This window comes from Meriones unguiculatus, chromosome 7, assembly GCF_030254825.1.
Source record: "Meriones unguiculatus strain TT.TT164.6M chromosome 7, Bangor_MerUng_6.1, whole genome shotgun sequence".
Lineage (NCBI taxonomy): Eukaryota > Metazoa > Chordata > Mammalia > Rodentia > Muridae > Meriones > Meriones unguiculatus.
In genome coordinates this window covers 57815781-57840437 of record NC_083355.1, presented here as the reverse complement: position 1 = coordinate 57840437, position 24657 = coordinate 57815781, and positions in this window count along the sequence as shown.

Sequence of the window (24657 nt, the reverse complement as noted above, 5' to 3'; positions counted from 1 at the left end):
TTCTTTTATAAATCTTGATCATGTAGCTTAGCACAACAGTAGAAGAGTAAGTAAGATGGTCTCTCATCTTATCTACAAGCTATCTTTTTTAAAAAAAGATATTCCATAAGTAAGTAAATGTTCGGCCCGCACACCAGAAGAAGGCATAAGATTTCATTTTAGATGGTTATAAGCCACCATGTGGTTGCTGGGAATTGAACTCAGGATCTCCGGAAGTGTAGCCAGTGCTCTTAATCTCTGAGCCATCTCTCCAGCCCGCATCTACAAACTATCTTAAACCTATACTCTCAACTTGGAATTACTGAAGAAGCACATACAGAGAAATAGAAGATCTAATTTCCAAATTAAAAAAATCAAATACTTACTATTGAAAAATCTATTATCATTTCTGTTACAGTCCATCAATGTGTAATGCATTAGTATTACAACCATCCTTCCATTTGTAATATGTACTTGTTTATCCCAACACGATGCCTAAGAATGTGGGTGCTGCTGTTACAGTTCAGGATGTTCAGAGCCATACGAGAGTGTATCTATGTACTTTGGTTGTAAGTTTTTGCAGCAGTAATAGCACATAGGTCTTTGCAAAGATACCATTGTGTGATGTTCTGCTAGTATATTCATGTGCAGTCAATATTTTAAGCATAGGTATATGTTAAAAAAAAAAAAAAGAGCCAACATGCTCAAGGTTTGACAATTAACCATATATAGAAAGACATCTTTCCATAAAAGGAGAACTCCAACAGAGAAAATACATTTATCTTGTTAGCAGATGTACAAAGACATTAGAACATTTACCCAAATAAATGTACACAAAATTCACTTCAGTCAACAAAGCATATCAAGATGACAACACACTATGGAGTACATTTCCTAACAGAATAACTGAAAGCTGTTAAGATACACCAGGAAAATCCTCACTTACCACCACATACTAATGTGAGTGTGAAGGACAACAACCTGGCCTTTGAAAGGCAAGTCTACATCTTCTCTTCTGTACAGGCCTGGTGAGTGCTCCATAATGTGGTGCGTTATCTCTCCTCAACAACAGGAAGCAGAGTCACAGGGAAGGTTCTGCTTGGCTGGACCCCCAGGAGAGGAGCAGCTCGTCTCAGAGAGTGAGTCATCAGCCCAGGGAAGAGAAAGCGTGGGTTCTCTGCTGCTGTGCAGGGGACCCTAAGTGCTGTGTTCCCAAGAGCTGTGGGGAAGGATGTTCACAGACTGAAATTTGTTGTCACTAGCTCCTCACCACATCATCAAGGTCCCAAAACTTCTCTAGGCCCTCCCAACAACAGATTTCCTGATCTAGCTTCCTGATCTTGCTGAGTTCAGTATTTGTCAGGAATGGATCTGACCTGAGAAATGGAAAAGTACAAGCTCTCGTGACATCAAATTTTTGTTTACTACAAGTATCCATCAAGTAGCTGACTGTGAGCCAGGATGAATCTGGGGGTGGCAGTTTTGAGACAGTTGTCACACAGATAGCTCTTTATTGGTGCCAAAGATACCCTCACCCTATTTTGGTCCCAGAGTCTCATAGTGGTAGCTCAGAGAGGGGAAAGGAACACAGTAGAACCCAAGGCCACATGGAGTAACAAGAGGCAAAACTAGGTGCCACTGGAACTACAAAACACCACTAGTTATTACTAGTTATTTCAACTGTGAGGTTTGGAGTTAGTAACTAGCAATGTTAGTAATGGGCCAAACACTGCTATGACAAAACATCTGTCAAGAGCACTTATAGAGGGATGGCTTACAGTTTTACAGGCATCAGCGCATTGTAGCAGGAAGAGAGTAGCAGGACAGAGGAGCGTATGTCATGCCTGCTAGGTAGGACAGAAAAAAAAAATACAAGATGTCGTCAGGGTAAGATACAACCCCAAGGACTCTATCTCCAAAAGTCCTTGGAGTCACAATAGGTCTGGCAAAAGTCTTCAGACTTTTCAAAAGTCTAAATCCAAAGCATATGAAATCAAAATTAGAGTTACATATTTCCAATATATAATGGCACAGAATAAGTATTCACATTACAAAAGGGGGGGGACTAGAAAGAATTGCTGGGAAGAACTGAATGAAAGCAAGACCAGACCCCAGCAGGACTAGTGCTAAGTCCTCTGTCTCCGTATCCCTGGGCATATGGTGCCCTGGCTCCTGTAGCCTCATCAGTTGCAGCCACATGGCTCTTCTCTTAGGCTGGCTCCACTCTTTGTCCTGACTTCTATGTTCCATGTTCCTGGAACTTCCAACTTCCTGGAGTTGCCACTGCAGCTTCCCCTTCAAAATCTTATGTTTCACTTTCACATGGGCTATGTTTATTCCGACGATGCCAGATGTCTCTGACATTGCCTGATGTCTCAGGCTTTCCTTTGAAATCTGGTTGCAAACCCAATTCAGTTCTATGTTGCTGCTCCTGCTGTTGAACATCAGAAGCCTTCAACCTTTTAACACAGCTCTACACCAATGTTTCAACTCTTCAGCCCTGGTTCACAACTGCATCTTTGATACCTTGAGACTTCCAGCTTCCTGGCAGGAGATGCTCAATTCTCTGCCTCCCTGACTTATATGACCATTGTTAGACTTTCCCCAAAAGTATACACCTATGTAATAAACATCTTTCTGTAACTTTATATAATATAATTTATGATAGGTACTCTGTTCCTTTGGAGGACTTTAATGCACAGATATCCCTAAAATGGACCTAGTAGCAAACCACCAAGCATTTTGTAAACTCTAAAGCTACGTGTAAATGTTATTTGCTATCTCTATACCTGTTACTGAAAGGGTAACATTCACAGTCAGCCATTTGAAGAAATATATTTTAATCTTACTTACCATTTTTGAGCTTTTAATGGTGCAAATGTTTTCCTCACTGAATGTTGGAACATATTTTAGCTGCGTTAAATCAATCAATCAATGGAAGGAGGAAGAACATTTTGAAAATATCTCTCCCTTCAAGAGATGTTATTTTTTGCTACTAAAGAGAACATTGGATAGCCTGACACATTGATAATCTTCTGACTCTATCAATGTCCAAGGCTATTCCCAGCAATAAGGAATCGGTTCTCTTCTTCTTCACTTGTTTACATTTTTCTTGATCTAGATGTGTGTGCCCGAGAGCTCGCGTGTGCCTCATGTGAGTGCAGGTGCCCATGCTGAAGGAGGCTAGAAGAGGGCATCAGATCCTGGGGTCTGGAGTTAACAGGCAGTTATGAGCTGCCTGGTGTGGGGGCTAGGAACTGAATCCAGGCCTCTGCAAGATCAGTAAGTGCTCTTACTGCTGGTCTATCTTTCTAGTCTCCAAGCGACCAGTTCCTTAATTACAGATAAATGACATGAAAGGGGCTTTGAAAACAAAGAGAAAGCATATTCCAAATACTATTCCTGTTTCTTCTTATTATAGACACAGAAAACATTCTGGCAGCTTTAGGATAAGGATTTGGTCCATCACTCCAATCAAGTGGTTCGGAGATAGAGAGGTCCAGTTTCATATATCATATATCATGAATATATATATCATATATCATAAAGAGTCATAGATCATGCTATGCACAAGACTTGAACAAGATCAAGCTAGTAACATTCCAGCATGAATGAAAGGGGGGCTCATGAAGCTCCACACCTAGCTCAAGGGTGTGCTGAGAGTTGACAGCTGCCGGAGATAGGGTTTTCTTCAGGGATGTCGCCCCTGGAAGGCCGTGCTTGCTGCAGTGCATGGTCCTACACCCATGGATATGCAGGCAGGATTGAGGAAACCCAATGGATTTTAAATACTTGATTTTAAGAGTAAATAGAGAGCTAAAGAGTTGACTCAGTACATAATAGCACCAGCTATTCCTCCAGAGAACCCAGGTTTGCTTCCCAGCACCCACACAGCAGCTCACAACAGTCTACAACTCCAATCCTAGGAGATGGGATGACCTCTTCAGGGCTCTGATGGCACTGTATGCACATAGAGCATATACATGCAGGCAAAATACCCAGGCAGAAAGTAAAATTACATAAATCTTATTTTAAAAAGACCAAGGGCTGGAAAGATGGCTCCGTCCATGAGAAGCACTTGCTGCTTTTCCAGAGGACTCAGGTTCAGTTCCCATCTGATGAATTCCTCAATCACTCTCTATCTCATTTTTTGAAAAAGCGCTTATGGAACATGGAGTACACCAATTCAGCTTGACTAACTGGCCAGCAAATTGCAGGGTTCTCCTTGTCTCCTCTGTAGTACAGGGATTTCAAGCACACACCACCACACCCAGCTTTCTCACATGGTTATTGGGAAAACAAACTCATGTCCTTATGCTTCAGTGGTGAGAACTGAACCACTTCCCTAGCTCTTGAGTGGTTTTTGGAGATATTTTCTCTTTTGGGAAGGGGGATTATGAATTGAGGATATAGTCTGTTAAAAGAAATATATAGTCACAATCACTGAATGGGACAAAGACTTAGGGAAACAGGCAGTGACTGAAAAAGCCAACCTTAGAAGATAAGAGGAACTTCCTCTTTGTCTGGACCTTGTGCAGCCATGCTCAGGTTTTTATTAGCAGACAAAGCCAAGTCCACTCCAGGAGATTTTCCACTAGCCTCTGCCACACAGAAGCATGCAGAGGACTAAACAGGCTGGTGCTAGAGGAAGTCCTTACAACTGTATCTACATACACTGAAGGCAGCCAAACTGTGGTACTATCCTCCAAATTCCTATGCTGAAGCTAGAAACCCTAGTGTTTGCAGATAGGGCCTATAAAAAGGATAATTGAAACCAAAGAAGTTGTGGAGTGGGACTCAAAGCAAACAGTACTAGTGTTATTTTTAAAGAGGAGGGAAGCTTGCCTCCTCTTTGCCATGTTGATCACAAGGAGAAGTTGATCAGCTGAAAGTCAAGAAGGTATCAGATACTAAATTGTTCTGAACATTGATTTTGGATTTTCTAACCCCTAAAACTTAGAGAATATGAATTTCTGTAGCTTTAAGTCATTTAGTCACTGCCAGTCTATTATAGCAGCCCAAAAGACTTTATAAGAAATTTAATAAGAACACACCTCATTGTAATCCCCAGGAATATGAAAGTAACATTAGACCAAAGATTTGTTCAATGAACTACCAAGTAACACTCTGGAGTAAACTCCTGTTATTTCTCTCTAGCACCCATCCCATTTCCAAAACTTTCAAGGAATCTTAAGTTTCTTCTAAAAAAAGAGGGAGAGAGAGAGAGAGAGAGAGAGAGAGACAGAGAGAGATATCTAAAATTTCCTTTGGGAAAAAAACCACTACCATTTTTTATTCCCTAGTCATATGGTTTTAATGAAACTAATTCCAACCCATGTGTACAGGAGATCTCTGGCTGAGTTAAACTAATAGTACATCCCATTGCTGTGGCTACACTGATTAGTTCCAGAATGGCACATAACCTAATCACAGTCAAGGAAACATGTTTGCTCTTCCTCTGGAATTGTTAGTGCAAGGATGAAGCCACAAATCTGATGGCCAGATGAGGCAAACCGAGGCAGATCTCATTGGTGGTCTCCGAGCTCTGAATCTAGCTGTACCAGCTCAGTCTGACTGTGGATTTTCATACAAACCAATAAATTCTCATCTTACCTAAGGCAGTCAGGGCTGGTTTTTCTACCACCTGCAATTTGAAGAATTGTAGAGGGGATGGAATTTGCTTGCCCTGTCTACCACTCTCTTCCTGGTTGTAGCAGGCTAAAGCATAGATGCAATGTATTTTCTGCCTTAGCCCTCTTGGCCAGGGCTGCTAGGATTTCTCTTGTAGGCGATATACTCATCCTTTCAGCATGCATATTATAGAAAGAGTGATCTATGTCCTTATAATTAAGGGCTCCAGCTTCCAATTTGCCCTTTACTTGTTTCCCATGGCATGAAGGCAAATGTTCAATAGGTGATAGCTAAGCAAATCCTAGGGCTTGAAACTCAAAAATCATTGTTACAATCACAGATAGCAGCCATTTTTTTGTTTTCTGGTCAACTATTTTGTTACCATAGCTACTTAAAACAAACAAACAAAAATAGTTATTTCAGGCCCAGGTGAAATTACAGAAACCTGAGGACAGACAGGAGGTTCCAGTTCCTTCCATTTCATAGAGGCGAAGGCTAAATGTCCACTGCCTTTCCCTTCAGTTCTCCATGAATCTACAGCAATCACCCTTTTCCTTGTAATTGCAGGATTCTGTGCACAGAATTGCATTTTCTTAAAATCTGTTAAAACCATAACCCCCAAGATAACTGTATTTGGAGTAAAAAACCACGAGAAATCGACAAAGACTGAGGGTTATATGGGCAGAGCCCTAAACACTGGAACTTATAGTCTTATAAAAGAGGGAGAAACACTGGGACCACAGGAGAACACAGTGAAAAGTCAAAGAGGGGTTCCCTCACCAGAAACCAAATTAGCTAGTGTGGTGGTTTGAATACGAGTGGCCCCCATAGGCTCATATGTTTGAATGTTCCATCATCATGGAGTGGCATTACTTGAGAGGGATTAGAAGATACAGACTTATTGTAGTAAGTTGGCCTTGTTACAGGAACTGTGTCAATGAGGGTTGGAAAACCCAATCTCAGTGTCTCCCTTTTCCTTGCTGTACTTTGATCTGGATGTAGAACCCTCAGCTACTTCTCTATCACCATGTCACCCTGCATGTTACCATGATCCCCACGATGACATAATGGACTACATCTCTGAAACTGTAAGCAGGCACCAAATTAAATGCTTTCTTTTTTAGGAGTTACCATGGTCATGGTATCTCTTCACAGCAATAGATCACTGAGTAAGACAGAAGTTAGTACCAGATAGTGGGATATTGCTGTGAAAGCCCTGACCATGATGCTTGTTGGAATGTGGACTTTGACTTTGGATTAGGAAAGCAATTGAATGCTTTAAGTGGGAACTTAATGGGACATGTAGGAGCATAGAAGACAGTGGTGCTAAAAGCAGTGTTGATTCTGACATCTCAGCTCAAGAGATTTCAGAGGAGAAGAATATTTGTAAGTGGCCTAGAGCATGTTCTTGTGCTATTTAGGTGAAGAATGTGGCTGCTTTCTGCCCTTGTCCAAAAACTATCTGAGGCTAAACTGAAGACTTCTGGATTAATCACGTTGACAGAAGAGATTTCAAGACAGTCTAGTATTAATGCTGTCATGCAGTTATTAATGATCACTCTTATACAGATATATAACGAAGAGAAGCAAGATAAGCAAGCAAAAATTACAAAATGTATAGCTTGAGGAGAAAAGGAGCACCAGCAAGTGTAATAGAGCTAAGTCTAGTGCTCAAGGAGATAAAAAAAAAAATTTTTTTTTTTAAGAAGAGCCTGATGCTAAATGGGATAAAGGAAATGACCTCAGGGTAAGAGCCCACCCAGCTAAGCTTCCAATTTATGAAAAGGGATTAAAGAAAAGCTTAAGAAGTGAATAAAATTATCAAAAACAGAAAGTCGGTGAAAATGTATTTGAACAAGAAAGCCAAGTCTAGTCCCAGCAAGGAGAAGAACTGGGCAGCTTCAGACATGTGGTTCTGGCTTTAGAGTGAAGGATACAGGAGAGGGTTATGGAATCTCCCTTTGTGGATAAGGAAAGCAGCTGAAGCCAAAGACTGTCAGGGCAGTCCCTGTGTGGAGGCCCACAGAGGCCATTGCAGGAGGCTGTGAAAATAAAGCCTGAATTGCCTTGAAGACCTCAAGATGTTGGAGATGACAGAGTCATGGGATACCTGCCTGGAGAGCTGCTAACAGGGAGCAATCCAAGAGAAATAAGTGTGTTGCAGTCAACAAAGCTGAAAGGAATTGGAGATATGAAAAGTGTTTTGACATCAGACATGGAGATGGAGAGTTTAGAGTTTACCCTACTTGCTTTTGGTATTGTTTTTAATCTTGTATTTCCTTACCATGCTTCCTTTCCTCCCTACTAGAATGATAATGTATATTCTGTGCCATTGTGTGTCGAAAGTACTTGGTATATGTTTTGATTTTGGTTTTACAGGAGGTTACAGTTAAGAGATTTCCTCGAGTCTCAGAAGAGACTTTGGAATTTGAAGCAGTCTTGAGAGTGAAAGACTTTGGGGACTTTTAAAGTTAGATTGAATGCACTTTTTTTTTTTCATTATGACATGGCTACAAGCCTATGGGGTCCAGGGAGTGGAATGTGGTGGTATGAATAGGAATGGCCCCAACTGGCTCATATATTCGAATGCTTGGTCATCAGGTAGTAGCACTACTTGAAAGGAATTAGGAGACATGGCCTTGACTGAGAAACTGTGTCACTAGGGTTGGGCTTTGGGGTTCCAAAAACCCAAGCCAGTCCCAGTGGCTCTCTCTTCCTAGCTGTCTATGGATCCAGATGTAGAATTCTCCGCTACTTCTTCAGCACCAGGTCTGCCTGCGTGCTGCCATGTCCCTGACATGATAAAAATGGACTAAACTTCTAAAACTGTAAACAAGCCCCAGTTAAACACTGTCTTTTATAAAAGTTGCCATGGTTATGGTGTTTCTTCATAGTAATAAAAGACTAAGAAAGCTAGGGTCACCTAGAGGTGACAGGAGCTCCACAAGATGGTGAATAGAGCCACCTAACCAGAGCCCAGAGAGACTTGCAGAGACTGAAGCACCAACCAAGGACCATGCATAGACTGGACCTTAGCCCTACACAGATGTAACTGATGGGCAGCTCAAGCTTCATGTGGGTTCCCTAGTAATAGGAGCAGGGTCTGTCTCTGACATGGACTCTGTTGCCTGGTTTTGATCACTTCTCCCCTGGCGGGCTGCCTCACCAGGCCACAAGGAAAGAGGACATGCTCAGTCCTGATTTGATGTGATGAGCTGAGGTAGATGGGGGTCTCCCTTTTTCTGAGGAATAGTGAAAGTCAGTGGGGAAAAGTGAGGGTAGGGCTGAGAGGAAAGAAAGAAGCAAGCTATGATCAAGATATAAAGTGAATAAATAAATGTTTTTTTAAAGGAAAGCTAGAATCTTAATCATGAATGGAATTTAAGCTTCTAGAATTGTGGCAAAATGAATTTCTGATGTTTAAATCACCATCTTTTCAGTACTTTGCAATGGCAACCAGGGAAAATTAATAAATAGGAAGTAACAGTTACTTACGAGAGAAAATGATAGAACATTTAAAAAAAAAAAAACTAATGCAATTTCCACTGCACTGAAAGAAGAATTAAGTATTTTCAATGAATAGTAGTAGTTGCTTTCTCTTCATTTCTTTCTTTCCTTTCTTTCTTTCTTTCTTTCTTTCTTTCTTTCTTTCTTTCTTTCTTTCCTTTCTTTCTTTCTTCTTTCTCATTTTTTAAATGTTTTTTTTTTTTTTTTTTCAAAACAGGGTTTCTCTGTATAGCCTTGGCTGTCCTGGCCTTACTTTTGTAGACCAGGCTGGCCTTGAACTCAGGCCAGAGATCTGCCTGCCTCTGCCTCACCAAGTGCTGGGATTACAGGTATGTGCCACTGCGCCTGGTTATGTTTTATTTCTTCACACATAAGACACAGTGAACACACCAACCATGTGATGAGTCTGTAAGTATTTAGAAACCTGCTTCTGGGTTGCCTAGCAACCTATGATATCATAGTGTGTCACCGGCCAGGTGGCCACACCTGGAAGGCATGGTTACCGTGCTCCTTAAAAGAGAACAATCTGCCATGTGGTCTCTTCTTGCTCTTGGTCTCTTGCCTTCTGGCCCTCTCCCCTTTCTCTGTCAGGGCGCCCCCCTCTTCCCCCCATCATATCCTGCTCTCTCTTCTCTCTCTTCATCTCCATCTGATAAACCTCTTTCATATAAAGTCTGTTGTGCACCTAATCATCATTATTTAATTTGTCCCCAACAGAGTCACCACTGCCAGAAAGTAGAGTTGCTGGCTCAGAACAACAGTGTCAAGATTTGATTACAAAATATCTCCAAAGATGGAGAGATGGCTCAGCCATTAAGACTAGGATCACTACCAAGATGTCCTCAACGGCTCATTTTTTAAAAGGTTGCATGGCAACTGCTGGGCTTTGGGAAAATGACTAAACCATGAAGGCTTATGTATCGTCAGTTAATCTTCCAACAGATTCATAATTTGACGGCACTCTTGGGAAGTGGTAAAAAACTAGGGAGTGGAGCCTGCTTGGAAGAAGCAAATCCCTGGGGGTATGCCTTTAACAGCTCTCCCTTTCTCTGCTTCCGGCCACCATGAGGAGAGCAGCTTAGGTTCAATACATGCTGCCACGTTTTAATTTGGATTTCAAAAGGCTGGCATGAGAGGAAGACAGTGCAGGCAGTCCTGATGAGACCTGATAGGCTAGGGTCAGATAGAAGGGGAGGAGGAACTCCCCTATCAGTGGACTGTGTAACGGGCATGGGAAGAGAAGAGGCAGGGAGAGTGGGATTGGGAGGGAATGGTGGAGGGGGCTACAGCTGGGATACAAACTGAATAAATCATAATAAATAAATAAATAATTTAAATACATTGAAAAAAATACTGACTGAGCCATCTCCCCAACCCCACTTCTTCTATTTACTCTACTGGGTCATGGTCATAGAAAGTTAACATAATCCAAATCAGAGAGAAAGGCAAGATAGAGAAAACCTAGGGATGAACATTAGTTATCTTTGAGTCATAAACCTGAGTCCATCAAGAAATCAGAGGCCAGTATGAGTTGATTCCAAAATTTAAAGGCCCTTTTATTTTTTACAGAATAAAGAATTTGGGCTGTAAGTTGTATACTCATGTTGGTAAACGCATAGGATTAATCGGAAGAAAAACTTCACACCAATGGGCTGGGCAGAACAATATGGAAATGTGTGTTTGCAATGATCTTCCATTAATATATTATACATGTTTTAAGTATTTGAACTTTGCATGAAAACAATTTTATTGGGAAATAAATTCTCCTAACACACATACACACACACACACACACACACACACACACACACACACACAAAGCCTGGCATGCTGAGGAGGAAGCTTAGGTTGCTCTGTGTACCTCAAAACCAGAAGACCAATAGCAAAGGAAAAGGTAAAAGTGGTGTTCCAGTTACCACAAGAGTTGCCTCACTGGCCCAGTGGGCACCCCTATTATTGAGGTAGACAAGTAGATGCTGAATAAACTTTTTTTTTTAAAAAAATATCAAACAAGTTATTTCCACAGCAGGCATAAGGTTGCACTCTAAAACTTACATTCCTTCTCTCGAATGAGAGGAATGATGATAGGAATCGGCTTACTGGTTTCAAATCCCAGCTCTGTCCTTACAAGCTGTGACTATGAGCATATTACTTGCTACCTCTTTGTCTGGCCTTCCTCATCTGTAAATGTAAGAGTATGTTCTTTACCATCTGGTAGCTGGGTTAACGGTTGTACATAAACAATCTTTGAGGCACAGGACCCTGGACTATCACAAGCCCTCAGGAAAGTATTAACTATTATTAGTAAGCAAATGTGTATCCCTTCTCATTATAACTAAATAGTATGCCAAAATATGCATGGGCCTGGTCTTCAAAACTAATAGATGAAAATGGGAACAAACAATGATAGATGTCAAATTGTGATTTCATACTAGGAGTTGAACACTTCGTTTCTTCATCTATAATCACTCTGCAAACCACCCACCATCATTCACACCTGTACTTCTTTTCTCTCTGCTGTGACCAAATGCCTCAGAAGAAGCAACTAAAATAAAGGATTTCTTTTGGCTTATGGTTTGAGGGAAAGGGATGATAAAGGCATCTTTCTCTGGTTGGAATAGAGAGCACAGAAAGAAGAATGCAGATGTTTTCTCCTTTTTCACTCAGTCCTGGACCCCAGCCAATGGGGAATATGCTGTCCATATTCCAGGTAGATCTTGCCTCCTTCATTAAACCTCTGTACAAACACTGTTATAGACACATCCACATGGGCAACTCAGTAACCCCTGGCTTATTTCTTAGTGCAATCAAATTGACCATCAAAATTCACCATCACTTATTAAAGGTTTCAAAGTTGTTCATTAGTTGTCATTATTATACCTAATCCTGATCATTAATTCCCTTCATTACCATATTTGTTAAAGTTTAATGTCATATGCTAACATACTGAAAATATGGGTTTATTTTTAAAAGTTAGCAGAAAATAAATGCTACTTAAGAATGTTATTTTGGAGCCAAAGGTGATGGTACAGGCCTTTGATACAGGCCTTCACTCACAACACACAGAAGGCAGAGGCACATGGATCTCTGTGCGCTGAGAAAATCTGCAGATTGGTTTCCAGGCTACTCAGGCCAATATAGTGAGAAACAAACAAACAAACAAACAAAAGACTGAATTGATTTACTAGGAAAAGAAAATACTGTCAGTCTTCCTGCTTCAGTGTTTTTACCGGGGCTTTGTCTTAGAATGTACTCGCTCCTCGGTCTTTGACTTACAGGCTCCTTGCTCTGCAAGTTTTTACTTATTAATACATCATTGAGTCAATCTGATAAAATTCAAAAACTTCACAACCACCCATTTTAAAAAATGATTTTTAGAGGTAAGCTAGTTATAAGGCAATGATAGAGGCTCAAGCCCACCTTTGCCAGGTTTTCTTCATCCTAGCAAGTCATTTCAAAAGCGCTCTGCTCCTTTCCAGAACCTCATTTGATCCTTGCCACGTTTTTGAGATAAACAGAGTGGATACTATCCTGAGAATTTTGGAAATATAGGCTCAAAGTTAGTCAATCTAGAGTCAGATGACAGCCTTGTCCTTTACTACTTGAATCATGTTAGATAAGTTACTTAAGCTAGGTCTCAGCTCTTTCACGTTGTAAAGTAAAGAGGGCGACAGTGGTGCCCAGGGTTTCTTGATGACTAGCGAGCAAACCCATGGAAAGTATCTGGCTCACAGCTACCCCTAATGAGGGGTTAGTTGTTATCATCCTCGCTGATGGTTGAAGAAACCAGGGCAACTTACAGAAAGAACCAAGACGACCAATCAGGCTTCATGTTTCTCAGCCATTTTTCTACTGAGTCACCTATAGTCACACATCACATAACGATGGTGATACATTCTGAGAAATATATTGGTAAGGTATTTCCTTGCTCAAACATCACAGAACACATGTATACAAGCCCAGGTGCTCAGCCTATGTCCTATTCCAACTATATAGTAGTATGTAGATATGGCTTGTAGGACCATGGTAAATAGAGTAACATGAGACTAAATTAAGTGCAAGAGAAAACAGTGCAATCTAGAGATACAGTAAACACACATATATATGGCTGTGTCTGGGGAGCATAGCTCCTGGAGTAGCTGTATAGAAAGAGGTTTTTGTTAAGTTGGAGTATACTCTAAATCAACTACAAAAACATAGTATAATAAATACATAAGCCAGCAACAGAGTCATTTATTATCAAGTATTATAGACTGTGTATAATCGAATGTGCTTTATTTTACTGAAAGCACAGTAGATTTTATGAACTAGCATTATCACACTGTACTTGGAGTTATAACAGCTAAAGCAACACCAGGACTACTAAGCTTTCTCTCCTAAAACAAGGTACTACATGGCTCTTTGAACTTGGATGTTCTCAATACTGAGCCCCTAATACGAGTGTCTTGACCCCTAGCCACTGAAACTGAGATCTGCTCTTTCATGCTTTCCTTCTTCATCTCACACATTAAGCAAACTCATAAGAAAGGCATTTTCAGATCCTTGTGGCCCAATGGCAGCCTCCATAGCCAATGACACTCCAGGGGCCAATGAGATGGCTCAGCAGATAAAAGAACTGGTCATCAGGAGTGACAGCCTATACCACAAACACACATGATAGACAGACAGACAGACAGACAGATAGATAAATAGGTAGATAAATTTTAATGATTAAAAACAATGACCTCCAGGCCCAAGCTTTTGCTTCCTGCCTGGCTATCAGTCTGGGTATGCTACTGTCATAGAAATGTCTTTTGCTTTACTTTCTTTCATTTTTCTTATTAAATTCTTTAAACAGGCATTTTATTAAAACTTCATTATAAAAAAAAACTTGCAAATAAAATAACCACATAGTGAAATTAACCAGACCCAACATCGATACATCCCAGTGAACTTCCGTATAGTTAGAATAGCCTTTTTGAAGCTGTGGAGCTTCATATGAAGTTTTGCACTTTCACTTTTAGATATATTGTTATGCACTTACATGCCATGATAGTTAAAACTAGAAAAACAATTAGTCTTTTATCTTTTCGTAGCTCCAGTGCCCACTATCTGCATTGAGTCCTCTGTCATCACCTTTGTTTTCTTCTTTCTGCATACTATGTCCACATGCACATTTGTTTACATGTATACACATATACATGAATTATATGTTTGATCCACATGAAGGAGAATACAGGGTTTTTCTTTTTAATTTTAATTTTATTTTTATTAATTACAGTTTATTCACTTTGCATCCCAGCTGTAGCCCCCTCCCCATCCCCTCCCAATCCAACCCTCCCTCCCTCTTCTCCACCCATGTCCCATCCCCAGTCCACTGATAAGGGAGGTCCTCCTCCCCTGCCATCTGACCCTAGTCTATCAGGTCTCATCAGGACTGGCTGCATTGTCTTCCTCTGGACTGGTAAGGCTGCTTCCCCATCATGGGGAGGGGATTAAACAGCCAGCCCCTGAGTTCATGTCAGAAGCAGTCCCTGTTCCCATTACTAAGGAACCCTCTTGGACACTGAGCTGCCTTGGCCTACATCTGTGCAGGGGTTCTAGGTTATCTCCATGCATGGTCCTTGTTTGGAGTATCAGTCTCACAAACAAAACAAAACAAAACAAAACAAAACAAAACAAAACAAAACCTGTGCCCAGATTTTTTTGTTTTGTTGCTCTCCTTGTGGAGCTCCTGTCCCCTCCAGGTCTTTTTATCTCCCCATTCTTTTATAAGATTCCCTGCACTCTGCCCAAAGCTTGACTATGAGTCTCAGTATCTGCTTTGATACCCTGCAGGGTAGAGCCTTTCAGAGCCCCTCTGTGGTAGGTTCCTGTCCTGTTCCCTGTTTTCTCCCTCTTCCAATGTCTATCCCATTTGCCTTTCTGAATGAGGATTGAGCAACTTACCCAGGGTCCTCCTTCTTGCTTAGCTTCTTTAGGTGTGCAGATTTTACTATGTTTATCCTATATTATATGTGTAATATCCACATATAAGTGAGTGTATACCATGTGTGTCTTTCTGCATCTGGGATACCTCACTCAGGACGGTCTTTTCTAGATCCTACCATTTGCAAATTTCATGACTTCCTTGTTTTTAATTGTGATTCCTGAGATTGTGTGACCTTGCTTAATATTATACATTCTAAGTCCACCCATTTTCTTGCAAGGTTTTTTATTTTGTTTTTTTATAGATAAATATATGAAGCTATATATGTACCAGATTTCCTTTATGTACCCATCTGTTTAAGGACAACTAGGTTGGTTCCATTTCCTTGCTGTAGTGAATAAAACAGCAATAAATATGTAGGTAAAGTGTTTCTGTGGTAGAGTATGGGATTCTCTGGGTCCAAATGATGTTTTTATTTTGTATTCCCACTAATTCTTGATGAAGTCCTGAACAAAGCCACCACAATTGAGCATTTTCTCCTGGTAAAAACCCCTACCAACCCCCTACTGATCACTGCGACCCCTGATGATGAAAAGTAATGCTTGCTCTCCTCTCCTGTGGCTCATGGACAACATAATAGTCCTTGCCTTAAAATTTTTAAAAAGAAGCAAATGAGGACTGATATAAATATTCTTTTCATTGTTTAACCAAACCAGGCCTCTAACCTATACTTTTCCATAAATGATGGGGCCTAAGGATCTGAATTTCATGACAAATCTTACTCCCCCATATGGCAGAAAGGGCTGTTGCCACACAGGACAGCTGTTAAACTGTGGCTCAAGCCGACACAGAGCACTGACTGCCCACAGGGTGTCACCTCCAAGATGTTCAGGCCTCCATCTCTCCCTTCCTGCCCGCCCATTAGGCTTGGAAGCAGGCGTGCAGCATGATCGCCCTGCCTCTCCATCCCAGAGGACAGCCCCTCCCCAGCCTGCAGCGTCTGTCATATGGCTACCGGGCATCTGGTTTTAAGCAGGTTTTTGTTGAGGAGTGAAATGGTGCCAGTATTGTGCTGTGTTCTCTCCCTGCGGACTTTTATCATAGTAAATGATGAGAGAATATTAAGCCAGCAAAAACCTGAATCATACTTGGCTAAAGTAGAAGCCAGAATTTTAAACCTCAGACACGAGAGATCTCCTTCAGTGCTGAAGTATAAGGGGAGAGACTGGGTTGTCCTTTAGAGTTTATGTCCTTATCCACTTATCTTTTGCCACACATATTCATATTTTTGCAATATTTATCTGCTTTAATTTGTTTCTCATTTACTTTCTTCGTGTCCTTGTAGTTATATGGAAACATCCCATATTTCACACTCAGGTGGATTAATGCCAAGGTTTTCAACTATCTTAGAATAGGCTCAACAATACCATGGTCAAAACAGCTACTTTCTCCCTTAGCCCCAGAAAAGACTACAGCTAGAGATGCTGGAAGACTGACAGAACAGTAGAAATCTGGATGAGAATATTATTAAATAAATAAGCCAAAAAGGAAAGAGAAAATATAGAAAGGCATCAAAATTCAGGGATATGAACATTAATTAAGCTTCTGCTGTGAACTAAGCCTTACAAAATAATTCCACATATATTTAATCCATATAAGTGCCCTATGGGGAGATAGTCCTCCATTTCAAGACAGCAACTTGCTTAGCATTATGTAGTTATTAGTAAGTATGACACAAGGCCCATGTTTACATTTATTCTGTTTAACTTCTCTCCCTCTTTTGAAAGCATTGTTCTACCTCTCTCAAATCTAAATGAGTGTGTTCAAGCCCAGTCATTAAGAAGTGCGTATAATTATGGAAGCAATATACTTCCACGTAAGAAAAAGCTGGGAAAGGGATCTGTAGAAAAACTATACCACCTCTGTAGCTCTGCAATGCTAAATCTGTTTCTGAATAAACAGTTTTTAAAAAGGAATGTAACTGCATTTCACAGGGCACACATAACCCAGATTAGGCATCATTAAAGTGGTGGACTAAGAGCCTAGGGATTCAAGGATCAATAAGATACACTTAATACGATTTACTCACTGACCTTTGACCTCAGATGCTAATAAGCTCAGATATTCCTTCTCACTAAAACAAAATACTTTAAAAACTGCTGCCAGTCTTAAGATAGTTCCCGGAAAAATCTGCTAATGAGACTAATTTAAGCATGGTATCAAAAACTACAATTATTCTTAAGGCCACACACATTTAATGATTGTCTTATCTATGGGAATTGTGCCCAGGAATTCCATTCCTATTATGAGCAACTAGATACATTAAAATATTTTAAGGTTTTTTAGACAATTCTATGGCTTGAATGTATATGTTACCCCAAGACTCGTGTATTGGAACCTAGGACTCAGTAGGACAGTATTACTGATGGTAAGGTTGAAAGAGGGATGGATAAGCAGTGAACAGAGCCAGCATTCTGAGGCTGCTGTCACTTTCCATGACACTTTGCATGAATTCTTCCAACTGGAGTCCTTGAAGCTCACAGGTTTTGTCCTTGTGAGATCTTTTCTGTTTTTGTTAGTCAGCTTCTCCTAGAGGATCAGAACATTGTACCTGGAAGGCACCTTGGAAATTATTTAATAACAGTGTACTATACCCCCAACCATTATGTTGAAGTCAAAGAAAGTTACTTTAATTTGTGTTTAGTCTTGCTAAGTGAAAAGCCAATTTTTTTTGTCCTTGAGATTAATAGCACACTACTATGAACAGTCTCTGAGGGCTTTCCTATAAATATTTCACAGTGCTGCTACTCAGGAGGAGGGGAAATTAACCTTAAAGAGTTATGCCATGAACTTGTGTTCTCCCTAAGTGGAGACCTAACCACATAGAATATTAATATTTTCCCAACATTTTCCATTACTGGAATGAGTTAAAGTGTGCAGAAAGCCTCTCTGAACTTTAACTTAAAGTAGATCATTTTAATATATTAGAAGAAACTGTTTTAAGAACTCACAAGTTTCAGTGGCTTTGCACATTAAATGTATTTCTTGTCCAGATCAAAGATCAGTGACTATTATCCAAAGGCTACTCACAAAGGTACTCAGTCCCCAGGCACCTTCAGCTGTGACCTCGTTTCAGTCTTTGACTCTTCTGTTCACAAATGTGGAAGAGTAGGGCTTGTCCGTAGGATATTTCTACAGGCCAGGCGGCGCCGGAGACATCACCCTCTCACATTCCACTCAACAGTTGAGTCACCAGGCAGCACCTAGGAAGAGGTGTGCCACGGGGACTACAGTGAGGTCCAACTGTGTGCCCATGAAGGCATGCACACAGATGCTGACTGCAGCTCTGCTGTATACAGAAAGTTCTTTGACTTAGAAAAAGGCAAAGTCTGAGATGTTTATCCAAGCTCAAGTTTTATGGTAGAATTATCACACTGGAATACAGAAACTTCCCTACTTGAATAAGCCACACACACACACACACATACATACATACACACACACATGCATTTATTTTAATGGCTTTATAATAATATAAAAAACACTAAAATTAAGCAATCAAGATACACAAAATTTGCTTATTAAATAATCAAAGTGAAAAATGTATTAGAAGATAAAGAAAATCAAATGATTAGGTTTCATACAGAGAAAAGTATCTTCAGATACCCACTTTGATCTTTCGGCCCCTCTCTTTCAATGTCAGTATAATCACTGTGAGTGAAAAGTAGGGGGCAGAGAATCAGGCCCATGGCAACTAGTGTAGTGGGCGGAAAACAGCTGTTCCAACTCTGATGTAACATGAGCTAAGGGAGCCAATGTGGTATTGGGAGCCAAGAGGGATTTTTCCGGAACTTCCTGTCTTCCGTGGGCAATGTGCTCTCCTGCCACTGACTCTGCTGTCAGCGCTGCCACCACACAAGAACCAGATCCCAGCATTCCCTGTCATTACCTGCCCTGTCATCATCCTGCTATGCCACCTTCACATTAATAAAGTCTTTGTTCTCTGTCCTGTCTCCTCCTTTGGGAACCTCCTGGAGCATTCCCACTATAAGGGGGCTTCAGGTTTACAGGAAGAGCAGCAAACAGCAATTCCCTTTCATGATACAAACATCCAGGAGCACAGAATGGTTGCCAGAAAGAACATGTTTCTTACCCAAATAAAGCCATTGGCTCTGGTGGTCACTAACATTGCAGGTCTGGGATTGTCCCTAATAAGGCCGGCTCTCTCCTGGCACACCACACTCTAGAAAATAAAGCCTCTTAGTTCCTGGTGTTTCCTAATCATTACCCAGAGCACAATGGCTAGGAAAGATGGAGAGGGGAGGCCAAGAGTGGGCGGGCCAGGAGGCCAGCTTGGAAGCAGTCAACCAGCTAGGCTGGCAGGTTCAGAGCCTGCTGTTTTGCAACAGGGGTTTTACTGACCTGATGAGAATGACACATGAGAAGGCAGCAGCTGGGGCTGCAGACAATCTTTCTAACTCCCCCTTAGCTAATGCACTGGAAAAAGCCAGAGGAGTCAGGACAGAATGAGTCCCCAGGGGCGTGTGCGAAGGCTTCTCCACCTATGGATTTTCCATTTTTAATTAGACTTGATGGTTTAGTAAAGATAATACTTTAGGTAAAATATAGTCAGTGTCTGCTTCAGCGGCTCTCCCTGGATCTCAAATGCAATGCCCCCTTGTTCATGGTGCCTGACATAGTTTGATGGAGTAGAGAGAAAAGAAACAAGATATTTTAAGTACTTCTATAATAAAAGAAATATATTATAATTTTTGAAAATCAAAACACTTAAAATAAACAGATAAGGAAAACCTGCCTTACATATACATCTCTGTTAAGAGTTGTTTTATTTAACTCATTTTTAGGTATTCAAAAACACATGGCCTATTTATACACTTACGTAGATTGTTGAGACAAAACTGCTATATTAGATACTTTTTATAATTTGTGTTCCTCTAGTTCTTATCGTTGCTTGATAAATATACTTCATTTACTCTAAAAGCTAAAATTAGCATTTTGTTCTGTGTGTTTATCTAACCTGTCTGGTCTTACTAGTATCATACATATTTCTTAAACTACATTAGTGAAATGTAACTCCTGACAGGATTACTAGATCAAGGGATTATATATTAGTATGTATTTATGTCCTCTTTTAATGGGCATTTCTAAATTATACTTTATATGTTTGTTAATTATAAATATGCTTCCAAAACAAGTCAAGTACAAGTTATTTAAAAGATATGGTCATTTTCTCACAAAATTGGGAATAGTTCTACCTCAAGACCCCATTATACCACTCCTGGCATATAACCAAAAGATGCTCCACCATACAACAAGGACACTTGCTCAACTATGTTCATAGCAGCTTTATTCATAATAGCCAGAAACTAGAAACAACTAGATGTCCCTCAACCAAAGAATGTATAAAGAAACTGTGGTACAGCTGCACAATGGAATACTATTCATGTATTGAAAACAATGACATCATGAAATTTGCAGGCAAATAGATGGATTTGAAAAAGATCATCCTGAGTGAGGTAACAGACACCCCGAAAGACAAGCATGGTATATACTCATTTGTAAGCAGATATTAGTCATATAATACAGGATAACCATACTACAATCCACAGACCTAAAGAAGCTAAGTAACAAGGAGCACCCTAGAGAGGATGCCTAATTGTCATTCAAAAGGGCAAATAGAATAGACATGGAAAGCAGTTGAAGAGAGAGAACAGGACAGGAGCCTACCACAGGTGTCCTCTGGAAGACTCCATCCAGCAAGGGATCAAAGCAAATGCTGAGACTCACAGCCAAACTCTGGGCAGAGTACAGGGAGTCTTGTAGAAAAGGGGTTGGATAAAAGGACTTGGAGGGGACAGGAGCTCCACAAGGAGACCAACAGAGTGAACAAATCTGGGCCCAGAGGCCCTGCAGAGACTGATGTACCAACCAAGGACCATGCATGGAGAGAACCTATGCCCCCTGCTTAGATGTAGCAGCTCAGTCTCCATGTGGGTCCCCTACAAAGGGGAGCAGGGGCTGTCTCTGACATGGACTCTGTTGCCTGCTCCTGATCACTTCCTGCTGGTGGGGTGGCCTTGCCAGGCCATAGAGGAAGAGAATGCAGGCAGTCCTGATGAGACTTGATAGGCTGGGGTCAGTTAGTAGGGGAGGAGGACTGAGGGTGGGACCAGGATGAAATGAGGGAGGGGGCTATGATCAGGATATAAAATGAATAAATTTTAAAAAAAATAATGATTTTTTTAAGAGAAAAAAGATATGGCCATTAAATAAAGCCATCAGAAGAATTTTTTTCCTGTACAAGTTTCAAAATTCATGTATGTGGCTAAAGAAATAGTTGGTATGACTAAATCAGAGAATCCATCCAAAATAGACAAAGTGTAAATGCCTATATGGACATACAATTTTGTAAATTGTTTTATATTTAATTTCACATTCTGAAGATTACTCGAAAATTGTACAATATTGAATTATTTAAAAGTAAAAGATATTTATGTTTTTATTAAAAAATATAAATACTAGGTAAAAACAGAAATGGGAGTCAGGGAGATAGGGGACTGGAGAGGTCACTCAGTTGGTAAAGTGCCCACTGTGTGTGCGTGAGAACCAGAGTTCAGTACCCAGCACCCACGAGGGCAGTGGGTGAAGCCAGGCATGGTAGCCCACCCCTCAACACCAGCGCTTGGTTGATAGACACAGATACATCTCTGAAGCTCACTGGCCAGCCAGCATAACCAAACCAATGACTTCGGGGTTCAGTGGAGACCCTGTCTCAAAAACAAATAAATAAACGCAGACTGTTAAAGAGGTTGAAACCTCTAATATCCACATGCACATGTACACACTGGCTCTCTCTCTCTCTCTCTCTCTCTCTCTCTCTCTCTCTCAAACACACACACACACACATACACGCACATGCACACACATGTATGCATCTACACACATTGCCCACACAAATTCATACATACACTGCACACATACACCAACAAACAAAGCAAAACTTAAGAGATGGGACTAAATACACAAGGAAAGAAGGCAATATTTACTGCTCCAGCTCTTATGCACAAGTAAGGACTGAGGACGGCCCATCGCTCAACACACTTCCTTTGTGTGGGGTGGGTAGATGTCCCTGGCCTGCACTGAATGAGGATGTTAAGAATGGTTCTGTCTTTGCCCTATTACAGATGGGAAAAAGAAATGAAGAGAGCTGGTCCAAGTTGCTGTTTCTCCATGAAACCACAGTCCTTTGGCTTATTGCCTGCCTAAGTTTCCCTAGCAATGGGGAACTCCCCAGGACCGTTAAAAGACTGTGCATGAGTGCTGCTCCCTAAAGTCAGAAAAAGAAGTTCAAGACAGTGTTTATAAATCACCAAGGAAAAAGGAAGCAAAAGAAACCACCTGATAAAAACCTGGGAATCTGCGATTCAGCCCTTTCTTTTTCTCTATTCTGATGCCAGAAATGAAATCTCACAGTACTTAATAAGTGTGCATTGCCAATTCTAATGCTAAATCTGTAATCTCGTGTGTTCACATGGTCCAGCAGAATAGTTCGGCAGGTAAAGACACCTGCTGCCATGCCTGACAACCTGAATTCAATCCCTAGAACCCACATGACTCTACATCTGAGCTGTGGGAAACATGCATGTGTACACACATTAATAACTAATAATGTAAATAATTTTAGGCACAAATATAGAGAAGAAATTCCAGAAATAGCTTAGACTCCAAGTTCATCAATTACTGGACTCTAAGCAAGATTCACCTGACTATAAAGAAAGATCAGAGACAGCAAAACTCTCAATAAATTCAGCTTATCCTTGATGGATTCAGGTTAGTTTTACATCACTGTGATAAAATGCCTGAGGCAAATCGAGTTCAGAAAAAAAAGGAAAGAATTCTCTTAGTTCAGCGTTTGGGACGTTCCAGCCCCTGGTTACTTGGCCTGGTTGCTTTTAGGCCTAAACAAAGACAATGCATCATGGTGAAAATGCACAGCAGATAAAAGTTGTTCAGACATGGCAGCCAGGAAGCAAAGAAAAAAGGAAGTGGCCAGGACCTAACGTAATCCTCAAAGGTATGTCCCCAATGACCTATTTTCTCCTATTAGACCCCACCTATACATTACAGGATTGTGAATATACAAACACATATGTGTATAAAGGAATTTGTTACAAGAATTGATCTTGGAGCCACCATAGGATGCCATGTCTACATATTTCTCTAACAAAACCCTGATTGAGAAAACAAGGATAGACTTAAAGTCTGTTTCCTTTCCTTTAATATCTCAAACACCTTCTTTAACCTGAAGAAGCATAGTGGACAAAAGTTAATTAAACAGCGGCCTGTGGGTGTGGCTCAGTTGGTAAGGTGCCTGTTGTAACACATGAGGACCTGAGTTTAAATATCCAGCACCCATAGAAATCGTCAGGCCTGGCGGGAAACTTGTGTGATCCCAGTGCTGAGGAGGCAGGAGCAGGCGGGTTCCTGACCAGCCTACCACATCTCAAAATAGAAGTTGCAGAGCAACAGAGGAAGACACTCAGTATCAGCCTCTGGCATCCAAATGCATTTACACACATGTGGACATTGACACGAACACATATACCATACATAGATTCACTCCTAAAAATAAACATTAGCACATGAGATCATAATCAGCACCCACATAGAGGATTAGTAAATAAAATACACCCGAAAGGTATTTTCTACAACATGATTCGGCTATCAGAGGCCTACTGGTCTCAGGAGAGGTTGTGCCTGACTCAGTCCTAGAAGATAGATCTCCTTTCTTGATTTCACAGTTGTAATTACACATATTTATGAGGTACCATGTGACATTCAGTACCTGCACACAAAATGATGATGAGATTAGGAAGCTGGTGTGTCAATTACCTTAACCATTCACTGTTGAAAACACTGGCAGTTTCCTCTCGTAACTATTTTGAAATATCCTGTTTTTCAACTATAGTTATCCTAAACCGTGCAAGAGAAGATTAGAAGTTATTCTATCCTGTCTCCGTTCACCCCTCCCCTCAGACTTAGAACCAATATTTTATTCTCTACTTCTCTGAGATCAACTTTTAAGCTTTCACATATAAGTGAGTACACAGAGTGTTACTTTTCCGCACCTGACCTGTTTTACTCCAGTTCCATCCTATTCTAAAACTGACATAACTCCATTCTTCTATAGACTAATAGTATCTCACTGCATATGTACACACATTCATATATGCATGTATCATATTTTCTTTAGATTCTGTTGAGACAATGAGTTTGATTCCATAGCTTAGCTGTTAATGTGCTGCAATAAACAGGTAAGTACAGTGCCTCTCCACACATTACCTTCAGTTCCCTTGACTGGCTACCCAGTAGAGAGGCTGCTGGCATAGAGTACAAAACGCAATTTCCAGTTTTTTGAGGAAGCTTCATATTTCTTCCACAGCAAATGTATTATCTCACATTCCCCTCAAGAAACAGACTATGAACAGCCCAAGCCAGTCTTAGTTACTTAGATTGATGGCTGACAGTGATTGGGTGAGGAATGGCATGTGATGTAATTCTGGAAAGCACTAAAAAAGCATAAAGAAAAAGTCCCCACTTCTTTAATGAAT